We start from the raw sequence: 12,849 nt of genomic DNA on the forward strand, positions 1-12,849 counted from the left end.
TGTATTTGTCAAAACCCATAAAGCTTTACATCACAAAAAGTGAACTTCAATGTATGCAGTTTTTTTTTAAGTCAACCAGGTGATGGGGAGATGCTAGGATGTAACACAGACTGTGACAAAAGAACTGAAATGTTTTACAAATGTGTGAAGGGCGTTGGGGAAAAGAAGCACTGATCTAAGTAACTTTGGAAAATGTAAGGCTAAAGACAAATGGAAGTTACATAAATGTTGTACTCCAGTTGGTTAAGTTGTTTCTCACAGGGTTCCAGGTTAAAAATTCTGAGACTATTTTACATGGAAATGAACCAATAAGAAAATAGATGGTGGTTGATTGGAGCCAGGTTTATTGCTATCGGCAAGGGGAATTAAAGATAAGCAGGAAGGAAAAGCTAGAATAAGCCAGGGGGTGCTGGATTGGAGTCAGAGGCATTAGCATGGACTCACTGTTAGCTTGATATAGACACAGATGGACAGATGACATTATAGTTATGTGCATGGACATGAATTAGTATACACACACATATATTTCCTGGTTGTTTCAGTTGGTAGGGTCTAAAAAACAATGACATCCCAGTAGCAATGAGGACACCAAGTGTCCATACCTTGGTTTCCAACACTATTCCCCAAAAGAGGAATTAGGGCTCTTTGGAGTTATGGCTGATTCTAGGGCTGGGGCAGAGAAGATACAAGATGAGTCCAGAATATCTTGCAGTGCCAAAGAGTAAAAAAGTATTCCAAAAACAAAAGGATAGGGACGTATACAAAGAATGTAGGAGTCAATCTTAGATCCTCAATGGTCAAAGCTGTAACAATTTGAGACATAAAATAGTTTGGTATTGGATGATAACCCAAAGTATACAATAAACACCTATGAGTCCATACTTATATGTAAATAAGTGACCAGATGATAATTGTGGGACAAGTCTTCCTTACAGAATAATCCCAAATAATTTACATAAATACCCCCCCTAGCAGGAGATAAAGCTTAATATATCTCTCTCTGTCTCTCTCTCTCTCTCACAACACACACACACACACACACACACACACACACCTTGAGTGTAGGACATACTTAGTGACTTCCATCTAAAGAAAAAAGTATATAAAGGAGAAGAAATAAAAGTAACTTTACAGTAAAGAAATCCAAATCTGGCAAACACTTTCTTAACCAGATGATCAAGGTTAATATCAGAGATGAGTCATGTTAGTAATATATACATATCATGCCATGTGATAGAATGGCACTTTACCTCTGCAGTCTTCTTCCAGAAAACCAATAACCCCACCCTAACCATGAGAAGAACATAAGACAAACCCAAATCGAGACAAGGCTACAAAATACCCAGGACTATACTTCAATACCATCGAGGTTATCAAAACCAAGGAAAGACTTAAAAAACTGTCCCAGACCAGAGGAAGACCAAGAAGGGAATGGCATGTAAGATAACATGGTATATCCTGGATGGAATCTTGTGGAAAGAAAAGAGGACATTGGTGAAAAAAAAACACTGAAACTCAAGCAAAGTCTAAAGCTTAGTTCATTTCTCAGTCATGAGAAATGTACCATGGCAACGATAAAGGTTAACTGTAGTGGAAACTGGGTAGGGAGTTTATGGGAATTATCCCATAAACTGGGATAATCTCATATTTCTTTTAAAGATTTTATTTATTCATTTGAGAGAGAGAGACAGAGAAAGAGAGAGAGAGAGAGAAAGAGCTGCGAGAGAGGCAGAGGAGAGGGAGAAGCAGACTCTCTGCTGAGCAGGGAGTCCAAAGCAGGACTTGATTCCAGGACCTGGGATCATGACCTGAGAGCTGAGGGAGATGCTTAGGCAGATGCTTAGATGCTTGGGAATTATCCAACCTAGCATTGCACCTTTTCTGTAAACCTAAAACTGTTCTAAAACAAACAGACAAAAAAGATTATTTTTTAAGTGTAGGATAAGTTGGAAATACTAAGAAATAAGGCATATGGCATAGAGAGTCTGGTGATGCACATGATGAGGGGAATAGGGTAAGGGGACGGACCACGAGCGTGGCTCCAGCCTGCTGAGTGAAGAGTGCCTGCAGTAGAGCCAGAAAACACATGTCCTCGGCCAGAATGACCTCTAGAGCTGAACTCAGGAGAGGCTAGGGCTGAGCAGAAAGTGGTGGCGGGTAACACACACCAAGCGCTCTCCGATGTAGTCATGGCCAAAATGCCCTGAAATGGTCAGGTCTTCCCTTTTCCATATTCGGTTTGAAAATCATTTCAAACATGACGATTTCTTTCAACACAAAGCCCTTTTTAAAAGTGGTTGAGCCCAGGGCCTGATCCCGCGGTCCTGGGATCGAGTCCCACACTGGGCTTCCCTCGTGGAGCCTGCTTCTCCCTCTGCCTGTGTCTCTGCCTCTCTCTGTGTGTGCCTCTCATGAATAAATAAATAAAATCTTTAAAAAATAAAAGTGATTATGTTACATACAAGAAACAGAAGGTTTCCATCCATCTCTAATTTCAGCCTTGAAATTAGAATTTGCTCCTTCAAGTCAAATTGACAACATCAGCTATGAGTGTTATAATCTTGTAATTGATCCTAAAGAATGGCTGAACAAAGTTCTAACATGGTGGTGAGGAAGGCAGGGACTGACGGGTGGTAAGACCAGGTACAGAGTCAGGTTTCAGAACTGATTGGCAGCAGTGCTGGGGGGCTCAGTCAATTAAGCATCTGCCCTCAGCTCTCAGGTCATGATCCCAGGTCCTGGAATCAAGTCCTGCTTTGGACTCCCTGCTCAGCAGAGAGTCTGCTTCTCCCTCTCCTCTGCCTCTCCCGCAGCTCTTGCTCTCTCTCTTTCTCTGTCTCTCTCTCTCAAATGAATAAATAAAATCTTTAAAAAAAAATAGTGCCTAGGCATAGCAGCCCACAATAGGGTCATAGTGAGAATTGAATGAAAGATTGGGGCACCTGGATGATAGTGGACTCTTGATTTCTGCTCAGGTCCTGATCTCAGGGTCCTGGGATCAAGCTCCACATTGGGCTCCACACTCAGTACAAAGTCAGCTTGAGATTCAATCTGTCCCTCTGCCTTCCCCCTGCTAGCTCTCTCCTCCTCTCTAAAATAAATAAATAAATCTAGAGAGAAGAAAGAAAGAAAGAAAAGAAAGAAAGAAAGAAAGGAAGGAAGGAAGGAAGGAAGGAAGGAAGGAAGGAAGGAAGGAAGGAAGGAAGGAAGGAAAGAAAGAAAGACAGACAATGCCTGGCACATAGTAAGTCCTTGAATAAATGTTACCTTGTAGCAGTAGCCAAGCCAGACAGTAACAGTAAAGGGTAATGTTTACCTACTTAGTTTCATGTATATCATGATTCTAGCTCATACTGCAACTTTCTCAAATTATTGTAGAAATGTTTACAGTTACATACTCACTCATCAACTTGCCAAGACTGTATAATATTTTGCAGTAAATGAGTAATAAAACATTGAATCAATTCATTTTGTCACCAGTTTACAATTTGAGGAAAAAGGCTGATTTAAAAGAGAGGGGGGAAGAAGTGAGTTGGTTATTTCTTTTTATTTATTGTTTTTTCAGATGGCTGGCATTTTTAAAGTCACATTTGGAGAGGAAAAGTCAGTCTCCTAGCTGTGATTTTCCCCATCTTTGTAGAAAAACATGGCTTTCCTAATACCTACAAGGACTCCCAAAGGAAGCTGAGGCGATACTCATTGTGATGTCACAGGCTTCCTGCAGAAGTGTGATGAACGTGGCAGGCCAAACAGAAAGGAATAGGCAAGATTACAAGGTCTGTAAAATATCAGCAAAAACAAGTTCCATCTATTTAAAGGATGACATTTGATGGAAGCACAATGGAATTCGCTCTCTTTGTAACAAAAATTTAAGGGCAGTTACCTTGCAAGAAAAGAAAGAAAATGTAATTAATTAATGCCAGTGGTTTTGTCCATAATGAAGAAGACACAATGTGCCACCATTCACCTCATTTGCATTTGATTCTGAAGACACTTCTCATGCAAATACACCATTTTATTTTAGGTTATTAGTTGGGTGATGGATTGAAACCAGGAATCTTGAACATAGCAGAGAACATTTTCTTCTGGTCCCTTTTACTTGGAACTAGCTAGCATGTATGCAGTTTGGTGTCCTGCATATTGTGGGCAGCTAAGAACTGTTGACAATTTTGACCTTGAGATAAGTAACTAGAAGAGAAAGTAATCATAAATCTTTTTTTTTCAAAGATTTTATTTATTTATTCATGAGAGACACACACAGAGAGAGAGAGAGAGAGAGAGGCAGAGACACAGGCAGAGGAGGCTCCATGCAGGGAGCCTGACATGAGACTCCATCCCAGGTCTCCAGGATCACACCCTGGGCTGAAGGCAGCACCAAACCACTGAACCACCTGGGCTGCCCAGCAGTTGTAAATCTTGAGTGTCAACAAATACTTTTTTTTTTAATATTTTATTTATTTATTTGACAGAGAGAGAGAATACAAGCAAGGGGAGCAACAGAGGGAGAAGCAGACTCCCCACTGAGCAGGGATCCTGATGCAGAGCTGGATCCCAGGACCCTGTGATCATGACTTGAGCCAAAGACAGGCACCTAACCAGCTGAGCCATGTAGGAACCCCCAGCAAATACTTTTAAATATTAGAATGGATGTCAGAGACTGAGGAAAAGTTAGAGCAGGAATTAAAGGCCACTCCGTATCTGTAAAGTTGTGGGTACCTTCATCTCAGGTTCAAGTGGGAATATATTGGCAGGGCCTTCCCCTAAACTTATGCCAAATGTTAACTGTCATCCTCAGCACATGGCCTAAAAAGATATAAGACATCAATAAACAGTCCTCTTTTTGATATTAGTCCCCTTTGTATATAATTAGCAAATACCCTTTAGTGGCTGCTATAGGGGAAATAAAATTTCTCCTCTACCTTGTAGGGTCTCTGGCTGGATCCAAGAATTAAAATGGCATTAGACAGATTAAAAAAAAAAAAAAAGACAGATTAACAGGACAAAAGCAGACAAATTCCATTTAGTAAAATTTTTTAAAGATTTTATTCATTTGAGAGAGAGAGAGAGATAGAGCAGAGCAGGGGGAGGGGCAGGGGGGAAAAGGAGAAGCAGACTCCCCACTGAGTAAGTAGGGTGGGTAGGAGGGGTGGGGCGGGAGGGTGGAGAAGCTTGATACCAGGACCCCCAGGATCATGACTTGAGCCAAAGGCAAATGCTTAACCTACTGAGCCACCCAGGTGCCCCACTATTTAGTAATTTTTATACACATGGGAGACTTCATAAGAAAATTAAAGACCCAAAGAGGCAGTTTGGCCCAAAGCTTATATATTAGGCTGGACAAAGCGTACTAAATTGTGAAAACATGACAGAATAAAGAGGTTTGGGCTAGCACAGTTGAGTGTGGAAAAGTAGCTAGGAACGCAAGGGTTAGTTTAACAAGTCGTATTTGTACAGATTTCTCTCAGATTCCCTGTTTCTGGTGATAAGAATATTTCTTTCCTCCTGGCACAGAGATGGTACCTTTCCCAGGGGAGTTTTGTCTCCTGCCTTCAAGAAAAAAAAGGAAGGTCAGAGTGTCCTTCTTACAACTGCTATTCTTCGAATGCCTTTAATTTAAAATAACCAATATGCCAAAGGGCACCTGAGTGGCTCAGATGGTTAAGGGTCTAACTTTGGCTCAGGTCATGATCTCAGGGTCCTGTGTCAGGCTCTGCTTCTCCCTCTTCCTCTGCCCCTCCCTCTGCTCTTCATGCTCTCTCTCTCTAATAAATAAATAAAATCTTAAAAAAAAAAATCAATATGCCCAAATGGCATTTGGGTGCAGGGGGCATATTCTGATGGCCTATCCTGCCTTCATGCACTTGGGGTAGAACCCAAATCAAAGACAATAAAACAATAAGAATTGACTTGTGACATAGCAACTCTTATTCTAGTTTACCAATGAAGACATTGAGATACAAAAAAAACTGACTTGCCCAAAAGCACACAGAACCACAATTTGAACCCAACTTCCTTTGACTTTAGAGCAGTTCTTCACACCCTTGAATGCCTGCCTCTTTCTGAAGGGGCTGGCAAGTCCTTAGAAGAGATGCTCCCCACCATCCACAAAACCTCCAGGGCAATGAAGGAGGGGTGAATTTGGGAAAGGAAAAGGATGTCAGCAGCCATTCAGAACCCTCTCCATGACCCCCTTCTCCACCAATGCAATCAATATGATCCCCATGAGACCCAAGACCTTGGATCCCAAAGATACATGGTGATAGTTCTGGGGCTGCCAAGGCTACTGCAGAGGTCGGCGGGCAAGATGGTATTTCACATTCAGATAATCATTGTAACACATAAATTTCATTAAGGATTCTGCTCAAACCGTATTTTTATCTGTTTACAAAAGTAATACACATTCATTATAATAAGCCGGAAAACATAAATAAAAAGAAAATAAGTCACTTAAATACCACTACCAAGCACAACTACATTTCCCAGTGTGAGGCATTAATTTGTTTTGTGTTATGTAAATACATACATTAATGGCCCCCCAAAAAAAGAACATAATCCTGTTCTTGCTATTTTATAACCTGCTTGTCAGGTGCTATTTCATCCACCTTTTCCCAAAGCACATGTTTTCCCCCCTGAGTTCCATGATAGCTCATTTGCTAGGGGCAGGCATGCTACCCTCTGTGAGTATGTTTGAACTTCCTTAAGCAGTTTCTAATTCTGAGATGTCAGGTAGTTTCTAGCTTCTTACTCCCAGGATGCTTTCTGTACAAACAGATTTAGCCCAATCATGATTATCTCCCTAGAATAAATTTCTAGATATAACTGCTAGACCACATTACTTCTTCGTATTTTTAAGGCTTTTAATAAATACTGCCAGAATGACCTCCACAGAGGATGCACTTATTTATACTCCCACCTGCAACGTGTGAGAATGCTTTCCTCAAAACAAGTACGAAAAGCACCTCAATTATTGAATGCAAACAGCTCTGTTAATGCAGTTTCACAATCAAAATGTAACTAGATTAGAACAAGGACAGGCTCCTTCTGTCCTCTCTTACAGAGCCTGTCCGCTTCCCAAAACTCCCCATTCTCCTTCTACCTTCCTGTTGTCAAGAGAGCAGCCCTAATTCTACCACTGGTTTGTCTAGGAAAGATGGTGCCCACTCCCCATAGAGCCTGGGATACAGTTGAGGTAATTTAATTTATTGGCTAGATTTTATCTAACTTTGTAAATTCTTATCCTTTTAAAGATGTGATTGCTTTCTGGGTTGCTGACTCAAGGGAACATTCCTTTGAAGGTAAAGGATCTATTAACATATAAAAGAACAGTACACCTGGGCAAATCACCCATCAGCTCAGATAATCTGTCTTCCTGGAAAACTACTTAACACTATATAAAAGTTCACTTCTCAAATCCCAACAGGTTTGACCTCTTTGGGTTCCTCCTGTGATAAGAAAGGCTCATTGATCCTGAAAACCTAAAGAGCCCAGGATCATAGTAAGGAAAGATTGGAAGCTACTGATAAAGTAAGTAGTTATTGGAGTTCAGAATCAATTCAGTTCAGTCTGTTCAAGAAAAGCTAATTTATGGCAGAAAACTATGATTAATTTTAGAATAAACAATGTAATGACTCAAGTGAGTTATTAGTTACTGGAGAGAAGAAGCACATTTAGTAGAACACGACTTACTCAGACATGTAATTCTTTCCTTACCTCAGTAAAGTTAAGTGTGGCAAAAATGCCAGAAACAGCTTTGCAATTGGAATATGCAATTTAAAATAAGTAAAGATTACTCCCAGGTAGTTTATTGCTTTAACTACATCGAGGCATGTCCCTGTAGCAGACAGTATAATGACTCTCATTTCATTTTTGGTGTGTGCCAAATATCTTCAGTTAGTTTTGCTTTATTGGCTTCATGCAATTTATTGCTGCACTAGAATGTGATTGTAATGCAACTAGTATTTTAGTTTTATCTTCCACTGGTAATTTTTCTTCTTTATGGTGACTATACTGTCTGCATTAATACAAGCCACAGAAATTATACAGTGTGCAAACTTGTTTTCAGGCAGCTCCCTTTCTCATGAAGAGCAGCACCATAACAGCCAACTCCCATAACATGGTGATAACCAAGAATTTGCCAGAGGAGAAGCAACAACATGTATAACAGCATTTACAACTCCATAAAGTGATTTATTCGACTAAGAACTACTAGAAAGCCAATTTTCCCATGGATTCAAAAAAGAGGTGAAATGTTCTTTAAGATTGTCTAAGTATTCTTCCAATAAATTCCTGGAATGCAAACCCAGTGCCAAAGGTGTCAGCATTGGGCGAAGACTAGAATCTCTCAGATATTCTTCAAAAACATGTTTTCTTAGACTGCTTTGCATTTATTGATCTGGCCAACTTCACACCACTGTAATCTACTAGAGAATTATTTAACTATTTCCAATTTCCTGAAACTTGGCTAAACAATGTGCCAAATAGGATTTTACCCAGAGTTAGACCAGATCAATAATATATATCATCATATTAAGGGTGGTTTTCTATGAAAGGAAGAAAGAGGACTGGGGTGTTCCAGTCCTGAGAACTCCTTATTCTAGGCAGGCTTCTTTGCAGAGCTGTATAAGAAACTAAATTAAGAAAAAAAAAAAAAAAAAAAGAAACTAAATTAAGTCAGATTAGTCATTTAGCCCTGCTGAAAATGTATCTCTCCACCATGTTCTTTCATCCTGCCTAAATTTTGTTGTAATTTATCCCATAAACTAAGGTATGAATCTTTAAGAGTCCCCTGTTAAAATCCAGATTTCCCAGTAGTGGTAGCACAGCAAACTATTACCAGCAATACTTCTTCTTTTTTTTTTTTTCAGTTTTATTTTTTTTAAAGATTTTTATTTATTTATTTATTTGACAGAGAGAGAGAGCTCAAGCAGGGTGAGCAACAGGCAGAGGGAGAGGGAGAAGCAGGTTCCCCCCATTAGCAGGGACCCTGATGCAGGGCTTGATCCCAGGACCCCAGGATCACAACCCGAGCTGAAGGCAGATGGTCAATTGACTGAGTGACCCAGGCGTACCCCAGTCATTACTTCTTAATAAGATGAGTTTATCAGTTGATACACAAACACAGAGGAGCCATGATGGAATATCATATGGGATGGTTATATTTTGGTGGGGGGAAGGGGTAAATCCAAAACATAAATTCTGCACACAGTAATCTCAGGTAGCACAGTGCAGTGGGGGTCCAGAGGCAGCCAGTAAACAGCCCAGAATAGTGGGTTCCAGTGGACGGGAGTGCTAGGAAATCACAGGAGGGCACAGAAAGGGAAAATACAAATGAATTGTGGTAAAAAATAATGACAAGTGTCAGTGAATATGTGGAGAAACTGAAACCTCCACGCACTGCTGGTGGGAATGTAAATTGGTACAGCCGTTGTAGAAAACAATCTGGCAGTTCCTCAAAAGGACCCAGCAAAGCCATTCTCAAATACATATCCAAGAGAATTGAAAACATATGTCCACACATAAGCTTCTACATGAATATTCATAGAAATGCATTTACAATAGCTGAAAAGTAGAAACAACCCAAATATTCATCAATACTAATGAACAGATAAACAAAATGTGGTATATCCATTCAACAGAATATTATTTAACAAGAAGGAATGAAGTACTGACACCTGCTACAACACAGATGAACCTAGAAATATTATGTTCAGGAAAAGAAGCCAGTTACAAAAGACCATAAATGATTACACTGATAGGAAATGTCCAGAATAGGCAAAACTATAGAGACAGAAAGTAGATTAATAGCTGCCTAGAGCTGGAGTTAGGGGAAGTAGGGTACAACCACTAATGGGCATGGAGTTTCTTTTGGGGAGATGAAAGTATTTCACAATTGGATTGTGATGATGGTTGTACAACCTTATGAATATACTAGTGAACATTGAATTTTGTACTTAAATAAATAAAATGGTTTGTATGTCAATAAAACTATTAAAGGGCCCCTGGGTGGCTCAGTTAGTTAAGGGTCTGACTCTTGGTTTTGGCTCAGGTCATGATCTCAGGGTCATGTGATCAAGCCCCTGGATGGGGTCTGCTGGAGATTCTCTCCCTCTCCCTCTCTCTCTGTCTTTGTTCCTTCCCCTGCTCACACTCGCTCACTCACTCTCTTTCTCAAATAAATAAATAAATAAAATATTTAAAAATAAATAAATGAATAAATAAACAAATAAATGTATTTAAAATATTAATTGTACCTGGACTTGACTCAGATTCCTCTTTCAGTCTCATTACCTATATTTCTAATTAGCTTCAAACTAACATATTCTCAAAGAGTGTAAAAATGGATAGCCTAAAACTTAAAAGGTAAAGAATGTAAAACCAAAAATGAAGTATTCAAATGGATTTGAATCTGAGCTCCATGACTGCTTGGATCCCTGAGGCAGAATTCGCCTAGACCATAGCTGTTGGTTCTTGCCCTGACCAAGCATCAAGTACCAGCCTCCCAACCTATTTACCCTTCTGTCTTGTTGTGAGTAAACACCTATGTCTTCAAATAAGTTCCAGATTTTAAATTTACATTAATAAAACTCTGGGGTCCAAAGGATTTTTTTGAAAAAAGATCATTCACTAGGAAAAGATTAAACATATTCCTGATTGTCATCCAACACATCTGAGCCACCAGGAGAATGGTAATCTGACCTCTTAATTTGAATGTCTGGGAAGAAAAAAATAAAAACTTGACAAAATTAGGGAACTGATATCAATTCCAACAATTGGAACACACAGGAAACTCCATAGAAATTCAAGTTCAAAGCCCCTCATAAATAATTTCATTTGCCAAAAATTTACTGTTAATGGTATTTAGATTTAGCCTTAATGGATTTGGTGGCATGGTTGCCCATAACATGACTTCTGTGAGAAACATAGAAAACCAAGTACTTACTGATAACTGAGAGTTAGTCTTTCTTTCTTTCTTTCTTTCTTTCTTTCTTTCTTTCTTTCTTTCTTTCTTTCTTTCTTTTTTTAAGTAGGCTCTATGCCCAGCATGGAACCCAACTCAGGGTTCAAACTCATGACCCTGAGATCAAGACCTGAGCTGAAATCAAGAGTCAGTTGACTGAGTCACCCAGGTGTCCCAAGAAAGAGTTAGTTTTTTGGAGCTTACATTCCAAAGATGACTCCTCTATGTTTTGTAGAAACCTGAATTCTCTATAGCTGAGTATAGAAAACTCCTCCACTCTGGCATATCTCATTGCTTTTATTTTATTTTATTTATTTTATTTTATTTTATTTTATTTTATTTTATTTTATTTTATTTTAAAGATTTTATTTACTTATTCATGAGAGACACAGAGAGAGAGGCAGAGACACAGGCAGAGGGAGAAGCAGGCTCCATGCAAGGAGCCCAATGTGGGACTCAATCAGGAGATTCCAGGATCACAGCCTGGGCTGAAGGCAGACATTCAACCGCTAAGCCAGTCAGGCATCCCTCTCATTGCTTTTAAGACAAAGTGTAGACATTTACCCCAATCCTTACTGACAATTCTACACAAAATGACCCTTCAGATTATAGATCTCTCAGACCATAGAGTGTACCCCATCTTCAAAAGGAGCTTTTTTTTTTTAAATTTTTATTTATTTATGATAGTCACAGAGAGAGAGAGAGAGAGGCAGAGACACAGGCAGAGGGAGAAGCAGGCTCCATGCACCGGGAGCCCGACGTGGGATTCGATCCTGGGTCTCCAGGATCGCGCCCTGGGCCAAAGGCAGGCGCCAAACCGCTGCGCCACCCAGGGATCCCCAAAAGGAGCTTTCTGTCACCTGTTGAAGATTATAGACTCATTAACTTAAAGGAATTATGCTCAGAATTCCATACTGTTTTTCTTCTCAGTAAGCCTCTCAACCAAGCACCTTGCATGAAGAGCAAAAAGGTTCTAGATACAACTAATCCACATGAACAACTCTACACTCTACTTCTTGTATATGATAAATCATCTTGAGGAGTTAGTTATGAACAATGTGAGACTTCATAACATATTTATTAATTAGTCTATCATCAGCCTTTGATTCTCTGGACAGGGACTATCTTTTCACTAAACTTGATGATCTTGGCAAATATCCCAGATGACTAACATCACCCAAAGCTCATATCATGATACTATTGCCAGAATTAGAATGGCTAGGCATGATTGTAAGTCAAACAAAACTCAATTTTTAAACAGGATAAATCAGGGCTTTCTATATCCTACTTCATTTCAATTTGTACATATGAGGCAAGTTGGTCCTATTTCAGGTGAATGGGATATCTGCCCTCCCACCATAGTTAATAGGAAGATGGATGAGTTACACAGGGGTGCAGCTTCACAACATGGATAGCCTTAAGGCCCAACTCAAATTGTTGGCTTATCACTGTAAAAAAAAAAAAAAAAAGCAGTTCAAATTTCAAATTCAACTATGCAGAAAGAAGGAAAGCAAAAAGAAAGAGAAAAAGAAAAAAAGACTGATTTGGGCAGAATCCATTGATGTTCAAATGGAAAATACTACAGAGCTTCATCCATCAAGTTACCGCATCCTGTAATCAAAGGCTATGATTTTTAGCTAATTCATCCTAGGGAGCCTATATGCTTTACCACATGGGTAAGGAGGCTTCAGCTGGGACTCCCTGCAGGTCACTGCATGCCCAGGAAGCCGACTAGAACCATGGCCTTCCAATTTTCCTTGCCACAATGTTCCCTTCCTGGTTCTGTAATGTGGAATTATAGGGCCTCAAATGAGAATTTCTCCAGGCTTCCAAGTATATTTCTAACTTCATTTTAAGGAAAATTCTTCTTGTCTACATTTTAAGGAAAATTC

At 39.6% G+C, this 12,849-nt stretch overlaps 1 long non-coding RNA gene across 1 annotated transcript; it reads left to right on the plus strand.

The window, feature by feature from the left end:
* Window positions 1-3,720: 3,720 nt before the first annotated feature.
* On the plus strand, window positions 3,721-8,283 carry LOC140637696 (uncharacterized). The gene is made up of 4 exons (XR_012034764.1): window positions 3,721-3,776; window positions 7,248-7,295; window positions 7,421-7,524; window positions 8,063-8,283. It is a non-coding gene; the product is annotated as an uncharacterized lncRNA (long non-coding RNA).
* Window positions 8,284-12,849: the final 4,566 nt, after the last annotated feature.

The sequence above is a fragment of the Canis lupus genome, chromosome 8 (assembly GCF_048164855.1).
Source record: "Canis lupus baileyi chromosome 8, mCanLup2.hap1, whole genome shotgun sequence".
In the NCBI taxonomy this organism is placed as follows: domain Eukaryota; kingdom Metazoa; phylum Chordata; class Mammalia; order Carnivora; family Canidae; genus Canis; species Canis lupus.